Raw genomic sequence first — 20,903 nt, 5'->3', positions numbered from 1 at the left:
GTCAATGGATACAAACACAATAGATCATTGTTATTTTATATTGCATGAACTTATGAGAACATAAATGTCACAATCCTCAGTCACTAGACCAGTCACCACAGCACACTACATTTCCCATAATCCCTCCTGGCTCACACCTGAACGCACTCATCTAATCATCACACCTGTTCGTATTCATTTCATCATCTCTGTGTATTTAGTACCTCTGTTTTCAATCTTTGGTTGTCGGTTGTTGTTTGTGTATGCTATGTTATGCACACTGTTATACCTGTCTACCTTTTTGTTTTATTAAATCACGTTTATATTTGTATCCAGTAGTAGTGGGCAGATCGAGTTTGTGGAACACTGCAACAGTTGAAGCAAATGTGCCGTATTGTGTCGAGGCTTCGAAACAATCCGACACCTGTCTCCACAGTGACCCCTAGTGGTCAGAACAATGTAAATACAACAAAAACCCAGACCAAACATGCATGAAAACTCCTTTTACAAATCTATTGGAATTTTTTTTATTGAAAGTAAAATATTTCAAATGCAATTATCTAATCATCTAATAAGATTATCAAGTGTCTATATGTTCTTTTATCAATTGTCAGGGTTTGTTTTGTTTGTTCTATGATTGACTCAGCTAAACAGACCAATAGGAGACTATTAACTACCATTATTCATTTTAATTATACTAATGTCTAATTAAAACGTCTACAAATGTTTAAAACTGATTAGAGATCAGGTAAAACCCACAGACACTTGTTCATTGGTTCTCAGTGACTCCTCATGATTCATGGGTTGACAGAGATCATCGCCCCCAGCGGTGAACCATTGAAATTTCGAAGTGTTTTGAAATGTTTCTAAGTGTTTTGTAAAGGTTTCGAAGCTTCATGAAGCAGTGTTTTGAAATTGCCATCACTAGTATCCAGTCTTCATCTGTCTTCTTCATCCTTATCCTGTGACAGAACAAACAACCAAAAGGAATGGAATATGCAGCACACTTTTCTGCTTTCAGGACTTTTTAACCTTCACTGGACAATTCTGCTGTCTTGCCATCACCAGCCGCTTTGACGACGAGACCCTGAAGTCACTGTTCTGGATCGGGGCAAATTTCCATCACCATGTGGACCTCCCAGACACCTCTGGGCTGAACTGGGGGGACGATATCATCCAGTGTCTGGAGAGTGTCTACCCCTGGTCCAGAACACAGCTGGACCCAGAGCCCATTCCATCACCATCGACCACGGAGGAAACGTGTGAGCCCCCCGCAGACGGAGAGCTACCACCCGCCGCGACGCGTCAACAAAGTGCCCGAAGATAAGAGGTTAGCACTGACCCTCGCCCCGGAAGAGGAGCCCCCCAGTGAGTCTGAGCCCATGACAGAGGGTATTCTGGTGGATTTTGAGACTGAGGACTGACTGATTGACTTCAGTGTGGAGGTATCGTCTCCCACCCTATCCCACCCCATTTCGGATTTTTCATTGCTGTTCCTAGACTGCACCATAGTCTGTATGAACTTTCTTCATGTTTCCTTTGAACCTTCATCGTTGTTTCTAGACAGTACAGCCACCTGGATGGACAATGTATGGTTACCTTTGACCCGGTCTAGCCTTCATCTGCCTCCGTCACCGCCCTGCTCAGCTAGTCCTCCAGCCCTGACTCTGCTGGAGGTTGTCAGCCCTTCGTCATCTCCTGCTATGCCAAGCACTTACGTCGAGCCTCAGGTCCTACAACCACCATCAGTGCCTGAGCGGATAGATCCAGTGGCTCCACCTCTGGTTGTCTTGCTTTTATGCTCTTATTATCTGATTATGGAGCACGCAAGGTTAACTGGATCTCAGTATATGGGCACTCCAGTTAGTGTTGGTCGAGAGAGAGGTCTGTTAGCAACACCAATTCCCTTCCAAGACATTAGCAATGGTATGGGGTTAGAAGCTAATGCTAATCCAGATAATCCACTATTGTAGTATTGCCTCACATACATGCCTGAGCAGAGCTCTATGTCAAGTGCATCGCAGATTCAAGTAGTGCGTCAGAGGGAAGTTAAAGATCCTCACATTTTCAGAGGCAATGCATCAGACACTGTTACACTCGATGAGTGTGTGGAGCTCATGAAAAACTTCATAAGGAAGGGACTTGTGCCTACTGAAGAGCAGGGTGAAGAAATTTTAATCCACTTGAGAGGCAAAGCCAAAGATGTTGTGAAAGTGGCGATGCAGTATAGATGCAATTTACACCATATTATGTAAGCATTTCAGTTGCCAGCAGTATTCTCCTATCCCATTGCAAGATTTATACACTACTCTTCCAGAACCTCAGGAGGATCCCTTTGATTACTGGTTGCGCAAATTCAGATCTAGCGCTGATGCTTCGTTCAAAAACCATTGACAAATGGACGACTTATGAAGTGCAAGAGATCCTGAACGAGTATCATTCAGAGAAAAGTCTCAGAGCCACAGGACAAGGAAATAGGCCGAATGAATGTGAAAAGAAAATTTCTATGAATGAGATGTGTGTAAGTCCTGGCCCATGCCCAGTGAAAGCTGAACAGGATTCACTCCAGTCAAAACAGTCCGAAAATATGGCTTTGGAAAAGGTGATCGATATGCTGGAAAGAGTTCTGATGAATAATAGTGGTAATGCACAGGCAAGCAAGGAGTACAGGAAGAGAAGCAGCATGTCTAGAATTCCAGGCTTGAATGAGGCACCATGCTTGGTGTGCAAGGACACCTCACATTCTGATTTTACTCACTGTAGAGACAACATGCTCCTTTTCCAGTGTTTTTCACCTGACCATCCCAGAAACCGGTGTCCAAAGGAAAGGAAGAATGCTCCCTCTGGCAACCAGCAGTCAAACTAAGTGATCTACATGTGAGGGAGGATCACATAGATCTTGAGAGTGAAGCTCCCATATCCAGTTTTGATGATGTGAGGGATTATGAGTCTTTATGTGAAATGTTCAGTGATGTAACTTCGGACAAAACAGTCATCTTTCAGGATGTTCAGAGAGTTCCAAAAGCTGATAGCTTGTTTTACACATCCATTTCAGTTGAGACTGATCTCATTCTTAAAGCTTTAATTGAAAGTGGATCAATGGCATGTACTCTTAGTGAGTCTGCTGAATAACGGTTGTGGAAAAGTAACCCAGACATGACAAGCCAGTCAGCACAAGATATTGTCATTGTTGGTTGTGGTGGCCATCATGTTGCCCCTACTGCAGTCTATGATCTTAAAGCTACAGTGTACGGCTGCTCCATGACAATTCCTGTTTTAGTTGTGCCTGGCCAGACTGAAGAGATGATTTTGGGCACAAACGTCATAAAGAGACTCCTGATGCAATTGAGAGAAACTAACGGTTACTGGAGGCTCATGTCTAAGTCAAGTAACGCAGAGAGTGATGAGTGTTGTATGTTTCTATCCCTTTTCTCAAATGCAGAAAGGTGGAGAGGTGAATCCATACCTAAGAAAGTTGGTACCGTAAAGTTACAAAGGAGTGTGACGTTAGAGCCACAAACTGAACATCTAGTTTGGGGTAAGCTATCTCAGTCTTCTGTCTTGTCAGTTGGCAGCACTGTTATCATGGAACCGACCGAGTCAAAATTGAGACCAAGGCAAATAGGGTCATAACACCACTATGGGGAGATGGTTCTATCCCCTTGAAAGTCATCAACCCCCCTAAATACAGAGTTGTGTTGAAGAGAAATGCAAAAATAGCTAATGTGTCACCTGTATTGCTTTGCAAGATTTTCCGCTACCGAAACAGATTCAGTCAAATCTGCAGTGTGCTGAGGAACCCTTACCACCTAGATCCAGTGAAGAGATGAAGCGTGTCTTGCGTGAATTGAACCTTGGTGAACTTGATTTGGAGTCATGTGAAGTATCAGCCCACTGGAAAGACAAGTTGTTGCACCTTATTGAGAAGTATGAGTCAGTCACAAAATGGACTGTGGAGAGGCCAAATGCGTTGTCCATAGGATTAACCTCACTGATGACAGACCCTTCCGTTTTCCATACAGGCACATACCACTGAGCCAGTATGCTAAACTGAAGACAGCATTAAATGAGATGGAGGAAAGGGATTCATCCGCAAGTCACATAGTGACTATGCGTCCCCTCTTGTACTAGTTTGGAAGAAGAATGGCGATCTCAGGATCTGCACTGACTTCAGGTTGTAACAACAATGGCATCTGCTTTTCGCATTAAGTGGATCACGTGATGGCAAAACACATCGTCTTTGTCCTTGCTGGTTAATAATTGCCCCACGAGGACCAATTTACCAGCACCCATGTGACTCGTATCCCCCGAGGGACATTTGAGTCACATAAGGAAACCCTGTTTTCTTAGAATCCCCTCTAAAACCCCCATTTCAGCATGGACTCCCTGTGACTTTTACAGTCTCATGACACACACACACATACACACACACACACACACACAAACATCCGTTGTGTGTAACTTAACATTCTTTTAAATGTGTGTAACTCAGACTTGTATCTGAACTTCCTGTATATATGTGTGATTAATGTTGTTTTGATCATATAGTTATGATCTTCGAGTGTTTGGATCTGAAATGTATTTTTGAAGAATGTTCTCCCAGTAGAATCGCATCCCGTAACCCGAGCTCATTGGCAGGTCATAAAATTTGACCACCAAGATCAGCCAGCCCTATGCATGAGATAACAGGGTCGCAACATTCCAACACCCACACACACAAACACACTCTGGACTTTGAAACAGAAACCCCCTACAGAAAAGGACTTTTACCCATAAAGTCACTCTTAAAGGTACTAAATATATAAATTTGTGTGTTAAGAGGTGTGTGTAAACCATAGGAAAGCATATGTCCTATTTGTAACCTTAATAGGACTGCTATTGCCTATACAAATGCATAATAATGTATCTTTGCATGGCTACAAAGCCTATATTCTATTTTTGATATCTCTGTAATCCTCTCCAGCTGGCAGATAGCAGAATTCAGTGATGCGCATTGTTTTATAAGTTCATATGTCTGGAGAAAATCCTCTCAAGTTAAAGTCAATCATGACTCATTCGAGTGGGCGTGTCTAACCGGACAAAGGAATCTTCCCGCTCGAAAAATCTCGACAGCTGATTCGTCCTACACGAAGGAGGGGACGGCACATTAGACACTGATAAAAGTCCAGACCTTCAGTTAACTCGCTCTCTCATCCCACTCTCAACTCATCCAACTTCTCTGGACCCTCTTCCTCGGCGCAGCGCTTCTCCAAAGGAACATCTGGAGGAGGCCCTGGCCTTCTCCATCGAGCGAGCACATGTTCGAGTCGTAGCTGCGTCCTTTGCAACAAAGACTGTAAACCTCTCCCATCCCGGGAGATGAACCTTATTTTCCGGTAACATTAAATTCAAGTGAGCCTTTACATCGTTTTTCGAAACGACCCAGAAGAAGAAGCTAGACGCAAACCAGCCGGACACGCGCATGCGCGCGTCCCCTTTTCAGAATCACACTGAAAGAGTACCACATCTCGCAAGTATCTTTCTCTCTAACAGCTGATTCCTGGTGTTTAGCTTGTAGGTCTGCGAATTAAGTTACCCTCTATCTCTTAACTCTTTATTTCTTTCTTTCCTTCTTTCTTTCATGTCATTCATTCCGATCACGTCATGCTATGTTTTATGTTTTTGTTCGGTTAAATGTTTGTCTGTTTTATTGTTTGCATTTTACGTACGTTTATATTTGTAGCTTATAATCTCTAGCGTGTGCCATTTTATTAATAAACCCATTTATACTTTTAACTGTCTCTGTGTTTGAAAACCCACTTTTTATAAAGTCAATGAAACAAAAGATCTATAAAGCTACAGGCTCTATATTATAAAACTACTTTGAGTAGTTTTAATTTATAAACCCAAAGAGGTTTTGTCTTCGTGGCCAGAAGATAAAACTTTCTTGGAGTTTGAAAAGAGATACCCCCTTCTTAACTGTAATGATCAGACAGTACAGAACAAGGTAATCTCGATAATTGATCAAATAAATGTACATGCGACTTATGAATTATGACCATGAGTCATAAATATTAATATTGCCAAAATTCCCTATATTCTTGAGCTAATTCACATTTACCCAGAGGCATTTACCTTACAAGGTGGTTAAATGCGAGGACTGTCAGAGATGCCTACCCATTACCACACAAATCCGATGTGTTGGCTGCATTGGGTGGCAACAAGTTCTTCTCAACCATGGATCTTACCTCAGGGTGTTATAATGTCCCCTTAGCGGAAGAACACAAAGAGTACACTGCATTCTCTTCCCCATTTGGTCTTAATGAGTATAATAGGCTTCCTCAGGGTCTCTCTAATAGAATGATGATGTCTATTTTGGGGGATGGGAATTTCAGCAGCGTTCTCTGCTATCTTGATGATTTGATGGTGTTTGCCTCTTCTGAGTCAGTAGCCCTTCAACGCCTTGAAATGGTTCTCTTGCAGTTGGCACATCACAATCTAAAGTTGGCTCCAAAGAAATGTTTTGTTTTTTTAGACGATCTGTGAAGTTCCTTGGACACACTGTATGTGAAGAAGGGATTAAGACTGATCCTGGTAAAGTTGAGGCAATTAACAATATTCAAGCTTCTGATTTAATGGAACCCGATGGGTACCCGATAGCTGGCCATTTAGCACCCAATATGCTGTATTGGGCGCTATACCTGAAAAGGACAGAGAGAAGAAGGTAAAGGATCTGGATTTGGATCGTGACACTTTGCCACTTGAAAGAGAATTGGGAGTGCAATGGTGTGCTGAATCAGATGCCTTTCATTTCAAAGTGGTAGTCTAGGATAGACCTCTTACCAGGAGAGGAATTATCTCAGTGGTTATCTCCATTTATGATCCTCTGGGGTTCTTGTGATTCTGTCTACCAAGAGGAACCTTGAACTGCGAGATCTGTGCAGAGAGGGAATAGGATGGGACAATGTTATTCCTCCAGTGTATGTTCAACATTGGATGAACTGGATGGATGATCTGCATCGCTTGAAGAGTTTTGAGGTCAGAAGATGTTTGAAGCCTGATGGGTTCGGAGAAGTAACATCTGCTCAAATGCATAATTTTTCAGATGCTAGCGAGCAAGGATATGGTGTGGTATCCTATTTGCTGCTTCATAATGAACAACAACTGGCACATTCTACTCTTCTGGTAAGCAAGGCAAGAGTTACACCATTAAGACCATTACAATCCCTCACCTGGAATTTACAGCTGCCATGCGGGCTAGTCGTATCAACAAGATATGGATAAAATAACTCAAGATGCCCTTTCAGGAATCAGTTTTTTGGACGGACAGCACTTCAGTTCTCAAATACCTTCAAAATAAGACCCTAAGATTTAAGTGCTTTGTGGCTAATAGAGTGTCTGAAATTCTGAAGGTTTCTAATGTAGCACAGTGGAGGTACGTGAAATCCTCAATCAATCCAGCAGGTCTGGCATCTAGAGGAGCAAAAGTGGATTCATTCTTGAAGAATGACATGTGGATTTCTGGACCCACATTTATTGTTTGACCACAAGAAGAGTGCTCAATGGATCCCACTGATGGGGATGTAATATTGTCTCATGATCCCGAGATCAAAAGGAGTGCTCTGGTAAACATGACAGAAGTCAAAGTAGAATCTGACACCGTATTATGTCTCCTCAATTACTTCTCCTCTTGGATGCGACTAAAGAAAGCTGTAGCAAAGAGACTTTCCCAAAGGAGAGATTTCCTGAGGAACTGACAAGTCTATGAAAGGATGGAGTAGTCAAGTGAAATAGTCCTCTCTATAGTCTTAATCCAATACTTCAGTCTGATATCATCAGGGTTGATGGACTTCTTGGAAAAGTGTTGATTCCTGAAGACTAATCATATTGGCTATAGACTTGCACATCTCTAACTTGATTCTGCGACAAATTCATGAAGAAGTGGGACATAGTGGACAGACCTACATGTTGGTTACCCTTCGACAGCGATATTGGATCCCAAGAGCTAGTGTAGCCATAAGAAGAATTCAATCAAAATGTGTAGTGTGCAGAAGGTTCAATGGAATTGCAGGCCATCAACAGATGGCTGATTTGCCTCAGGATCGAGTTTCACCAGACAAACCACCCTTTACTCTTGTTGGAGAGGATTGTTTAGGCCCTTTTGAGGAAAAAGTGTGGAAGAACCACCCTAAAGCGCTACAGAGCCATCTTCACTTGCTTGGCTCGATAGCTGTTCACAATGAAATGATCGCATCACAGGATACCAAATCATTCATTCATGCTCTAAGATTGCTTAGATGAGGACAAGTGGCTGAAATACGTTCAGACAATGGAACGAACTTTGTCGGGGCTGAGCGTGAATTACAAGAGGTGATTAAAAATTGGAATCACAATCAGATTAACAGTGTTCTTCTTCAAAAGAAGATAAAATGGACATTCAATCCTCCAACTGGCTCACACCATGGAGGGATCTGCGAAAGGCTCATCAGATCAATAAAGAAAATCCTGAATTCCATTCTTTGAGTGCAAAGTCTAGATGAAGAGGGTCTTCATACATTCTTGTGTAAGGCAGAATCCATACTTAACAATTAACCCATAACCAGATCTTCTTTGGATCCCAACGACTTGGAAGTTTTAACACCTAATCATCTTCTCCTTCTAAAAACAAAGCTTACATTACCAGGGATGTACTGAGGAATCTAAAGACTAATTATGACAGTGACCTTTGAGAGCTCTCAACTGACCATATTCACTTGACTTAAACTTGATTGCATTACTGACAACTGACTTTACTGACTCTAAAGACTGGACTTGGTGCATGGGAATGCGTCACGAATTTCTTTCCTGCTGCTTAGCCTCTCAGCATCTATAACAATTTATTTGTGTTTAGATGTTTAGATGTTGCATTAATTCCCTTTTATCACTGTAAAGCTGCTTTGAAACAATCTGTATTGTAAGAAGAGCTATATAAATGATGACTTGACTTGACTTTTATCTTTAGATATTTCTATTCTGTGGGAGTCCCGTGAATCGTTTTATTCTCCCGCAACCCCCACTCACAAAAGTACCTTACTTCTTGTTCCGCGCCTCACTCTGCTGTGGCGGGTGTAGTTTGACAGCAATGGGGGCTCCATTGACAGCTATTTAATTAACACTTTGAAGGCCCAGAAATGTATGAAAAACATTGTTAAAATAGTCCATGTGACTACAGTGTTCAACCTTAATTTTATGAAGCGACGAGAATACTTTTTGTGTGCCAAATAAACAAAATATCAACTTTATTCAACCATATCTTCTCTTCTGTATCAGTCTCCGACACGCGTTCACGAGAGCACCACTACGCATGGGCATGGTAATGACGCAGGAGCTATACCTTTAAGGTCCATGGCTGACTGAGAGGAGACGGACTTGTGCAGCGCTGCTTCTGAGTGGGCATCTCCCAGCAACACCGCTGTCCAGAATGGAATAATAGAAGGCATGTGAAAGAAAAATATCATACTCACTGGAATGCTGCAGGGGAGCGGCAATCAAGTTACCGTTCTTTAATAAGCGTACCTCAATTGCAAACTGTAGATGGCTTCTTGTAGCTGAAGGAGAAAGATTCTAAGGTAATAGCTTCCAGCACCACCTTATAGAGCGGGGGAGCCTGCCTCTATTTCACGCACTTGAAAGCAATTGGTGGGTGAACTCTCGCCCACGAGATTTCATAAGGCTTCAGTAGATTCGAGGAATGAGGGGAAACCCCCCATAGCATCAGCTCTGACGCAATGTCGAGTGAACCAAACTCAATAGGGAACCTGTTAATTCAGATGTTACCTCAAAACATTTTACAGTGTACAATGATTGTGGCCTGACTGCGTGTGAATTGGTCTGATAGCAGTGGCAGGTGTTTGCATGGCAGCAGTGTGAAATGTCAGTTTGTAATGCAGCTGGACAGCATCTCAGAGCTTGGACAGAGACTTTATTGGCCCCTCCATGCCCTGGGGCACGCCTGAAGCCTCATGAACAGGCTTGCTTCAATACAGAATTTGAACATGACTCATTCTCAAACACCTGTTAATCCATTTGTGAAGGAAATACACAGATATCATTTTTATATATATTAGTAGAGTACAACAGGGCTAAAGGCACGCTTTAAGAAAAATCTGCTTTTCACTACTCCCATTGCGAATAAAAAAATAAATAATAATATTGAACATTGATGGCGCAACAGATTTTGTGTGAAAATAAATCAGAAAGGGGTTTATTTTGTTTAAAAACGTATAAATACATGCACGAGGTAAGGTGCAGCATGGAGCAAAAAGGCACAAAGTATTGATACAAATACTTTAGTTAAAATAATATGTTTTTTAACAATGTCTAGGTTAATACAGTTACTTTATCAAAGTTTGTGCAATTTTCAGCTTATTAAAAATAAAAATAAATAAAAATAAAAGTCAATTTAAACATACAGAGACACAATTATTTAAAAAATATAAAGCTTCTGAAAGCATTGAATGGGATTCCATAATAATTTAATATAGCTTTACAGTAGTAACAAATACATATGATATGATTGATCATATTTTTAAAATGTATTCATTATAATATTGTGATTATCTCTAAGGTGGACATCCAACTTGATACATGATATTTACCATCTGAATCTAACCATGTAATGTCAAAAAAAAAAAAAACAGCAGCCAGCTCTTTATTATCATGTTCAAGATTGTGCCTTTTGCCCCAACAGCAGGGGCACCTTTTACCCCAAATACCATCAATTTACATATTCTTCCGTTATTGAAAAACTGTTGCTTTAATTACTCTGAACAAAAGTGAAAATCATTAACAAAACCTTTGTCTCAAAATATAGTCAATAATTTTATCGATTCTCATTTGCTACATACATTAACAACAATTTAAAAACTTGAAATATCAACTTTGCATTGCTGTCCTTGTCAAGAATCAGCCACATTTCCACGTGCATCATCAAAAGCGGCGGTTTAGAAAAGTTCTGAGCTGAATTTTTGTTCCATCTAGTGGTTTAAAAGAGAAAAAAGTAAAATGCTCCTTTTACCCCGATGGGCCTTTAGCCCTGTTGTACCCTAGGCCTATACAAATATATTTTTTTTTTTGGATGACAAATGACAAACATAACAAATGGATGTTTGTTAGTTAGTTGAAAGATTGAGACTAATTAATAATTAAAGATTGAGGCTAAAAAACAGTGACATTTTATTTTGAATATAAATGAAGAAAGTATAAAAGTCTCTGTTTCACAGTATCAATTTGTTGAGGAAAAAATATGGATAAAATGTACTCATCCTTCAATCACAAACGGATGTCAAATATTATTTCACTGAATTGGCCTTGTGAGTGTCTCACCAAATGACAGTGTTTTAAGGTCTAAAAGTCATGGAGAGAAAAAAGCACAAAAGACATCAAGACTGTCAAACATCTAAAACCCAGAAAGCCTTGAGTTTTATTCTTATATAGCCTATAGATTGTAATAATTAATAAGTCAAATAAGTCTACAGCAGAAGCTAGATGACATGTGGCAGTTTTGAAGGAACTTGACTCCCTTTGTTACATTTGTATGAGGCCTACTGCCATACATGTCTTTTTTACTATCATACAATGGAGAGGAAGATGAGCACACAATGTGTCTAAATTAACTTTACCAATTTGGCAGTAAATGAAATCAATTCTATCCTTTATGTTACTTTTTTTCATATGCCTTTTGTCTTGTTGTGGAATCTTTTCTCTCTCTGCTCATTCATCTGTTTTGCCCTTTCCTTGATCTGATAGCATTAAACATATAATTAAGCCATAAAGGAAGGGCTGATGAGCGTCGCAGATGGTAATTGCGTCCTACGTTTGAATGAAATGATATGCATTGCTACAATTTACAGCCTGTTCCTCATATTTTATTCAGAAACCTTTTATCTCTTTTCCCTCAGAATTATTCTGCAATAAATTTAGACATCTTATCAATAGCGCAGTGATAGAGGCAGAAACCTGGAGACACAAGGGAGGGGAGGAAAAGAAAAGGAGAATTGAAAAAAGAAAAATGTCCAATATTTTGCACTGCTAGAAATAGTCCTCAATGCTTAATATTGTTGCCTCTTGTGCATCTGTCTTACATTTTGAGTTAAAGAGAGATTGCTTCAGCTGGACATAAACACTTTTAAAATAGCTTTTAAGTTTTAATTAATAATAGTTGTGTGTGTATCATCAGAGAATTACATTTTATCCTGTTGTAAAATGTTCCTGTAGCTCAAACAGCAGAGTATACTGGTGCTTGAAATGACAAGAACATGTTCAATTCCCAGGGAATTCATGAACATGATAAAAATATGGGTTACACTTTAGAATACTGTTCCTTCATTAATGAATAACTACACTGGAACAAATGAGTAATGCACTATTAACATTCTAGTAAATACTATTAACTAACAAGAAACTCTGATTAACAAATTAGTAAGTAATAGCGCTCAGTTGAATGTGGTAGTTCACTAATAGCTAATAATAATAATAATAATAATTTGTTTGTTACATTTATATAGCGCTTTTTCTGGGTCCTCAAAGCGCTTCACATATGGAATGAGGAATATCCTCAACCATCACCAATGTGCAGCATCCATATTGCGCCAGAACGCCCACCACACACCAGCTTACTGGTGGAGAGGAGACAGTGATGAAGCAATCAGTATGTATGGGGATGATTAGGAGGCCATGATGGACAGGGGCCAAGGGGCAAATTTGGGATTTTTGTGACCACATAGAGTCAGGACCTCGGTTTAACGTCTCATCCAAATGACGGTGCTCTTTTGACAGTATAGTGTCCCGATCACTACACTGGGGCGTTAGGACCCACACAGACCACAGGGTGACCACCCCCTACTGGCCTCACTAACACCTCTTCCAGCTTCAACCTGGTTTTTCTCAGGAGGTCTCCCATCCAGGTACTAACCAGGCTCAGCCCTGCTTAGCTTCAGTGGGCAACCAGTCTTGGGCTACAGGGTGATATGGCTAATCAGTAGCTACTATTTTTTTTCATACCTCCCAGAGAACTACTATATACAGGTTAATAATTAACATGAATAATGCATAATTTATAATAAAAGGTAACGGTAACCCACTAGTAATGGATTTTGAATAGTAATTCCTTCCGATGGATTTGGCAACACTTTAGTAATTACTAGTGTGTTCCCAATTCCCATGATCTTCACTTTAGAAAACTGATCCAAATTATTATTAGTTCCTTTAGAAGGATGTAGTAACACTTAATTCATTACTAATGGGTTACCATTACCTTATATTATACATTATGCATTATTCATATTAATTATGAACCTGTATATAGTAGTCATTAGTAGTCATCAGTGAGGTATAAAAAATAGTAGTTAGTGATTAGCTAATAGTGAATTACCACATTCAACTGAGCGATATTAGTTTCTTGTTAGTTAATAGTTACTAGAATGTTTATAGTGCGTTACTCATTTGTTCCTGTGTAGTTATTGATTAATGAAGGAACAGTATTCTAAAGTGTTACCAAAATATGTAACTTGTTTGCAATCTACATTGTTTGGGCATAAATGTAAATAGACGAGCGAAGCGCTTGAAGACGTCCATCACCAGTCCATCCTTTCTGAAAGAAAGCAAACACATGCAAACTGATTAGAACAGCTAAGCATTTAACATCAGACTAGTTACTGTTTTATCGTGCTGAAAAAGCCACTTAAAAGCAGCATGAATTTACATGTTTATTGCCGTTTACTAGAACATCTTGCCTGTTAGGCTGGTCAACTAGCATGATTGTTTTTGTTTTCCTGACAAAACTGGTTAAGCTGGTAAAGCAGCCTGAGAGTAGGAATGCACAGTTGTGTAAGAGGGTACAGGCACAGGTACCTAATAAGGTGCTCATCTGTAGGAGCAGGTATGGCAGTGTCCAACCAAAATAATCATTCGCTACTCAGACCTTAGTTTAAAATTAATCAATCCTAAATTAACAAATATTTTCAGAGTTTCTGGACTATTTAAAGCTGTAAAGGAAATGCAGTGCACCCTAGCCATAGGGGCAGAAATTTGTTTGCCCTGCTTCATTTTAGATTACCTTACATAAGGCAGCTACTAGTTAGTTTTTGATTGTGAACACATCCATACTTCTTTAACAGGGGACATGAGGATGTATGGAGTAGTGTACCTAATTAGTGAAAGTATAAATCCTTTAATTGAAATGTACTCATGAAAATAGCCTGTTAATATTTCTGTAGTGTTTGTTTATTCTGAGAATCAACATGGCTTTCTTTTCCTCACCCGAATTCCTCAAGAACTTGTAACTTTGTAATCAACATTCAGACATAATAAATACTAAGGTTATTCTAAAGCCCTATTTGGACAGCGTTTAAGTTACAATTCTTATCACGCAACGTCTGTGATTTCATGTACAGATTCGGACGGGACTAACATCTAGGTCAAGTGTGTTTTCTAGACGTGTGTGTTACAGAAGGTCATGTGTGTGTGACGTATATGTCTTTTAATTTATTATTTGTTAATATCATTTTTATTTATTAATACAGGTATCGGTACTCGGTATCGGCAAGTACCAAAATGTAAGTATCGGTATTAGACTTGTTCTGGTTATTGCAGTGACTGTTTATAGTAAACCTACATACGTGAGCAGAGAAATCTAGACAAGTATCTTACTCTTACCTGACGCTGATTTTAAAATAGGCAGTCTTCAAATGTTCCGCGATTTGCCTCTATTTATTGATTGTTCATGCTATTTTTTCGTTGGATACCATCCATATTGAAACTAAATGAAAACATGCCGAATATTGATGCGCAAACGGTAGCTTGGGTAGGTCAAAAAACAGATGAGGAGAAGCGTTAGAATAATACAACATCAGCAATCACAGACATTCGCATTCAGACGGGATTAGATTTCTCATAGGACCGCTGAGTTCGCCGAAAAACAGTAGGTAATTTGCTCTGGAATTTTTACTGAGGTTTTGTGAGAAAAACACAGACTTGGCAGATTCGGATGGGATTAAAATCGCAAAGTACGTCTGTGAAACACGAATTTCTCTAACGACCCCCTGGAAAACTAGTCCCGTCAGAATAGGGCTAAAGATTATGCTCTTGTCACTGTCACGTCAGGCTCTTCCTCACTCTACCAGCAATCACAGTCCCCGGAGTTCTAATTACATGCACATGTCACTCATCACAGCCCATCAGTAACACTATAAATCATCCTCGCACACAGCAGTTGGTTTCTGGCCTTGACAGAGCATACAGACTAACTTACCTGCCTTACTCACCTGAGGATTCCTTTCATTAGCTGAAATAATAATAGAGATAAAGTCTTCCTAGTCATCTTAAAAGTCTTCCTAGATAATGTCCTTTCAAGTCAGTTATATCCTTGTTTTGTCTGCTTCCCAGTGTGTTGTTGTCTTCTTCGGCCAACCTGCAAAAAATAAGACAGAATCACTATCCTTCACATTTAAGGGTGCTCCGATCAGGATTTTTGGGGCCAATCATTCATTAACGATCACTGGAAGCAGGCTGATACTGATCACCGATACCGAAATATATAATAGGCCAACTATTCTTTACAACAAAGTATTTAAGTATAAAAAATGTAAGAGATGAGAAAGCAACATATTCTTTTGCAAGCAACATATTCCATTCCCTCTCCATATAATTAAAGGTGCATTAAGCTACTTTTTCATGTTAAAAATACCCGTTTTCTAACCCATACATGCTTAAACAATTGACTGATGGGCTGAATGAGCCCTTCTCTGATCACTGAGATTGTCTCTATAATCCTGTAAAGTAAAATAAATAAGAGGGATTCGGGCCGGAATTTTAGACTGGGCGTGACGTCATGCACGCTCACCTGGCTGTCTGGCAGGTTTGTGTATTCGCCGCCATTCTCCGTAGAAGATGGATTCTAAGAGACCGGCTTGTAGTTCATTTCAAACACCAACGCAAACTCCACGTAAGATAAAAAAAAGAAAACTTTTGTCCGTGAGCGTGCACACTTCTGGCTGCAGTTTCGCTTGCCGCCAGAGGGGGCATAGTTCTGCAAAAACTCAGAGACTTGCGCAATGCACCTTTAATATAGCATTTCTGTGAAATAAATGAATTAAATCAATGTATTTATCAATTAATAAATTAATTAAATGAATCCTACCAAATCTACTAAAGAGCAATGAGTGATTTTATCTGTCTTTTATTGTTTGATTAACATAAATGACACAGACGGCAGCAGGAATATTAGTTTGCTGTCACTTTATCTGTTGATGATAATGGCCCTCCAGTTACCATCAACGGATGGGCCAATCTTTTTTTAATTTTATTTCTTAGCCTTTTTTGTGTGTGCTTGTTTTGTTGTGATTCCCTGCTCACTTCCAGTACAGATTGGATGATTTGCATTGTCATGTCAGAGTTGTGATCTACTTATTAAAACAAATCATCTTGTGCCCCCACCCTCTTGGGGGGCCCTATACAAAATGAAGGAAGGAAGGAAGCATTTATATAGCGCTTTACTATGTACTACTGTACGCCCAAAGTGCTTTACAATTGGATCGGGGCTTCTCTCCTCAACCACCACCAGTGTGCAGTATCCACTTGGATGATGTGATGGTAGCCACAGAACAATGGTGCCAGTGCACTCACCACACACCAGCTAATGGTGTTCTAAATAGAAACAAAAAATCAACTAAACACCTGTCATGAACTGCTCCGAGACACGAAGGTTAAGATCCAAGTGCAGCTTTTATTGAAGGGGTAATCCAAAGGCGTAATCCAAAGTACAGGCAAAAGGTCAAAACACAGGTAGGCAGTCCAAACAAACAAATAAAGAAACAAACTAACAAAACAGGCAGGGACCAGAGGCAAGAGAGTAATCCAGGGACCAGGGCGAGATATACAAAAACCAGACAAGAAACCAGGGAAAATGCTCGGAAATGCAGACTAACAGTACAACAAGACTTCGCAGTGAGTGAATGAATGAACATGGTATAAATAGACAGACTAACAGGATGAGACAGGTGAATGCAATCAGTGAATGAGGTACAGGTGAATGTGATCAGTGATAAGTGATGAGTCCAGGCAGTGAGTTATGGGAACTGTAGTTTGTGAGTGAATAGGAGAGTCTTATGTGGAGTGCCCTCTGGTGGCTCTCAAGGGCACTCCAGCTGGTGATCGTTACATAGCCCCCCCTTTAAGGAGCGGATTCCAGACGCTCCTAAACTGTCCAGGAGGGAGGTGGAGCGGAGGCGGACCTGGGGGCGGGATGGAGGGCAGCAGGATGGGAGGCCAGGGCGGTTCAGGCTGTGCAGGTGACCAGGGCGGAGCAGGCTGTGCAGGCGACCAGGGCGGAGCAGGCTGTGCAGGCGACCAGGGCGGAGCAGGCTGTGCAGGCGACCAGGGCGGAGCAGGCTGTGCAGGCGACCAGGGCGGAGCAGGCTGTGCAGGCGACCAGGGCGGAGCAGGCTGTGCAGGCGACCAGGGCGGAGCAGGCTGTGCAGGCGACCAGGGCGGAGCAGGCTGTGCAGGCGACCAGGGCGGAGCAGGCTGTGCAGGCGACCAGGGCGGAGCAGGCTGTGCAGGCGACCAGGGCGGAGACAACCCTTCAGGCGGCCAGGGAGGAGAGGAACCTTCAGGCGGCCAGGGAGGAGACGACCATTCAGGCGGCCAAGGAGGAGGCGAACCTTCAGGCGGCCAGGGCATAGACGACCATTCAGGCGGCCTGGGCGGAGACTTTCCCTCGGGCGGCCAGGGCGGAGTCAACAGTCCATCGGACGACCAAGGCAGAGACAACAGTTCATCGGGCGGCCAGAGCGGAGACTTTCCCTCGGGCAGCCACGGCGGTGAAGACCCCTCGGGCGACCACGGCGGTGAAGACCCCTCGGGCGACCACGGCGGAGGAACTGGAACAGACACCAACGGCTCAGGAACTGGAACTGGCATCACCGGAACTGGCACTGGAACCGGCACCACCGACTCAGGTTCAGGAACAGACACAGACACTGGCTCTGGCTCAGGAACTGGAACAGACACAGACACAGACACTGGCTCTGGCTCAGGAACTGGAACAGACACCGGCTCAGGGAAAGGCATGTCAGCAGCCATCTCTGCTGAGGGCAACTCTGCTGAGGACACTGGCTTGGCGGAGACCATCTTGTCCCGAGACACTTGCTCGGCGGTGGCGACCATCTTGTCCGGAGACACTGGTTCGGCGGAGACCATCTTGTCCGGAGACACTGGTTCGGCGGAGACCATTTTGTCCTGAGACACTAGTTCAGCGGCGGTGGCCATCTTGTCCGAAGACACAGGCGTGTAGTCGGCCATCTTGTCCGAAGACACAGGCGTGGAGTCGGCCATCTTGTCCGAAGACACAGGCGTGGAGTCGGCCATCTTGTCCGAAGACACAGGCGTGGAGTCGGCCATCTTGTCCGAAGACACAGGCGTGGGAAGAAGAGGAACAGATTCAGGCTCAGTATCAGGATCAGATTCAGGCTCGGCGGGACGAGACTCCTGACGGGCAGACGTGACGTGAACACTCTCTGGATCGGCAGAAGTGACGTGAACAGTCTTTGGATCGGCAGAAGTGGCGTGAACAGTCTCTGGATCGGCAGACGTGACGAGAACAGTCTCTGGCTCGGCAGGACTGACGTGAAGCTCTGGCTCTGCAGGACTGACGTGAAGCTCTGGCTCTGCAGGACTGACGTGAAGCTCTGGCTCTGCAGGACTGACGTGAAGCTCTGGCTCTGCAGGACTGACGTGAAGCTCTGGCTCTGGCTCGGCAGGACTGGCGTGAAGCTCTGGCTCTGGCTCGGCAGGACTGGCGTGAAGCTCTGGCTCTGGCTCAGTGCGCTCTGAGCTTGACGGAACCAGTGGCGAAGAGGGCTCTGAGTTGGACGGAACCAGCGGCGAAGAGGGCTCTGAGCTGGGCGGAACCAGCGAAAAGAACCTCTCTGCAGGCTTGGTTGGACTGATGAGAGGAGGGAGATCAGAGAAGTCATCCCTAGAGATAGGTTCGATTGTGCAGATATATCGCCCATATCCTCCCCTGTGACCTCCACGGATACCCCGGAACACAGCTTGGCGGGTTCCCACAAAGGCCTGCCTCCATGTCTCCATCCTTTTCTCAGCTGCTGGATCTGAAGTGGCGAAGTCTTCTGTCATGAACTGCTCCGAGACACGAAGGTTAAGATCCAAGTGCAGCTTTTATTGAAGGGGTAATCCAAAGGCGTAATCCAAAGTACAGGCAAAAGGTCAAAACACAGGTAGGCAGTCCAAACAAACAAATAAAGAAACAAACTAACAAAACAGGCAGGGACCAGAGGCAAGAGAGTAATCCAGGGACCAGGGCGAGATATACAAAAACCAGACAAGAAACCAGGGAAAATGCTCGGAAATGCAGACTAACAGTACAACAAGACTTCGCAGTGAGTGAATGAATGAACATGGTATAAATAGACAGACTAACAGGATGAGACAGGTGAATGCAATCAGTGAATGAGGTACAGGTGAATGTGATCAGTGATAAGTGATGAGTCCAGGCAGTGAGTTATGGGAACTGTAGTTTGTGAGTGAATAGGAGAGTCTTATGTGGAGTGCCCTCTGGTGGCTCTCAAGGGCACTCCAGCTGGTGATCGTTACAACACCACAGACGTTTGCAACTACAGTACATATTTACAAAAGTCCTAAACAATCTGTGAGTATATTTTTGCAGTACCATCTGTAGTTCACCACAGTTCAAAAAGCTTCCAAGGTCCATGGACCTCTTTACTTCTAGGTGTTTGTGTGTATATGTGTTTGTGTGCATGTCTATGTGTCTGTGCTGCATACAATTTTTTCTTGTTTTTACTCAGAATGTGGATTGAGTGTATTATCTTTGTTGTGTCCCTAGAGGAGATTTAGCCTTCAAAACATCACAGTGTCTCATTTGGTTTTCCACCATACAATCCCAAAGAAACCATGAAAGCCGTTAACACAACACCTTTAACACTGAAATTGATATTGCCCTGTCCAAACCACTTACTCCTATACAGGACAGACTTTCTTTTTAAAACTTTCCTCCTTCAATGAGCTGAACATGTTTGTAGTCCTGAAGCCAACACAAGCTAATAGTATTGAACTGTCCCTGGTGTCATCCTGCTCTCCGCTGATACTTGAGCAGGGATAACACAAGCCATATAGGTTTAACTCGCGTGTCTGTTTGACCTGCCAAGTGCTGAGATATGCCAGCTGGCGGGCTTACGCCTTGGGGGGTGGGGGGGATTGAGCTCTGCACCTCAGGCCCCTGCTGTTTAGTCATGGTGTAACTCCATTACCTTTAAGTACTGGTGCTTATGTCCGCTGGCTGACTTTAACAACCCTACCACCACTTTCAGCCTGGAATCCACTTCACCCAGACCCCTCTGTGGTCTCAATGCCTGAGGAGACGTCTGTGTAACTGGTAAAAGACTGTAGAGGGAGGAGAAAAAACCAAACAAAAAAAAACCAAGAAGATAATGCTTTTGATCGATCAGCATGAACAAATTGCATTTGGGAGATCAATAACAGTTTTTATAGATGACAGGACCAAACAAGTACATTTATTTCCTGTCTGCGATTGAATCTCTCTGGCAGAGAAGAGGTGCCGGTCACTGATTCTGTGTGCAGTGGGAACAGAACCCCTTCTGTTGCTTTATTGCTCACAATCTGTATTTAAAACTAATATCAGCCTGCTGTGCATGGCCCAGGGCTACAGCTGCATAACCTGATATATATGGAGCTCTTGTGTTCCCATTGTATTAGAATGTGAAAAATACCTTTTCCTCCACATTTCTCATTGGACATCAATTTCTTTTTGTTTGTGTTTGGTGACTATAATGATTGGTTTTTGTAGGCACTGGGATAGTGATTTGTAATGCCTTTCTGTATGATGTAGCCCAGGCATAATACAAAAA

General features: G+C 42.4%; 1 long non-coding RNA gene across 1 annotated transcript; it reads right to left on the bottom strand.

Moving 5' to 3' along the window:
- Positions 1 to 548: 548 nt before the first annotated feature.
- LOC309502468 lies at positions 549 to 840 on the bottom strand. Its single transcript, XR_014207310.1, has 2 exons — positions 739 to 840; positions 549 to 625 (listed from the first exon to the last, which is right to left on the bottom strand). It is a non-coding gene; the product is annotated as an uncharacterized lncRNA (long non-coding RNA).
- Positions 841 to 20,903: the final 20,063 nt, after the last annotated feature.

The sequence above is a fragment of the Leuciscus leuciscus genome (genome assembly GCF_965113295.1).
Source record: "Leuciscus leuciscus genome assembly, chromosome: 7".
NCBI classification, from domain to species: Eukaryota; Metazoa; Chordata; class Actinopteri; order Cypriniformes; family Leuciscidae; genus Leuciscus; species Leuciscus leuciscus.
This window is presented reverse-complemented; position numbering and strand designations above follow the sequence as displayed.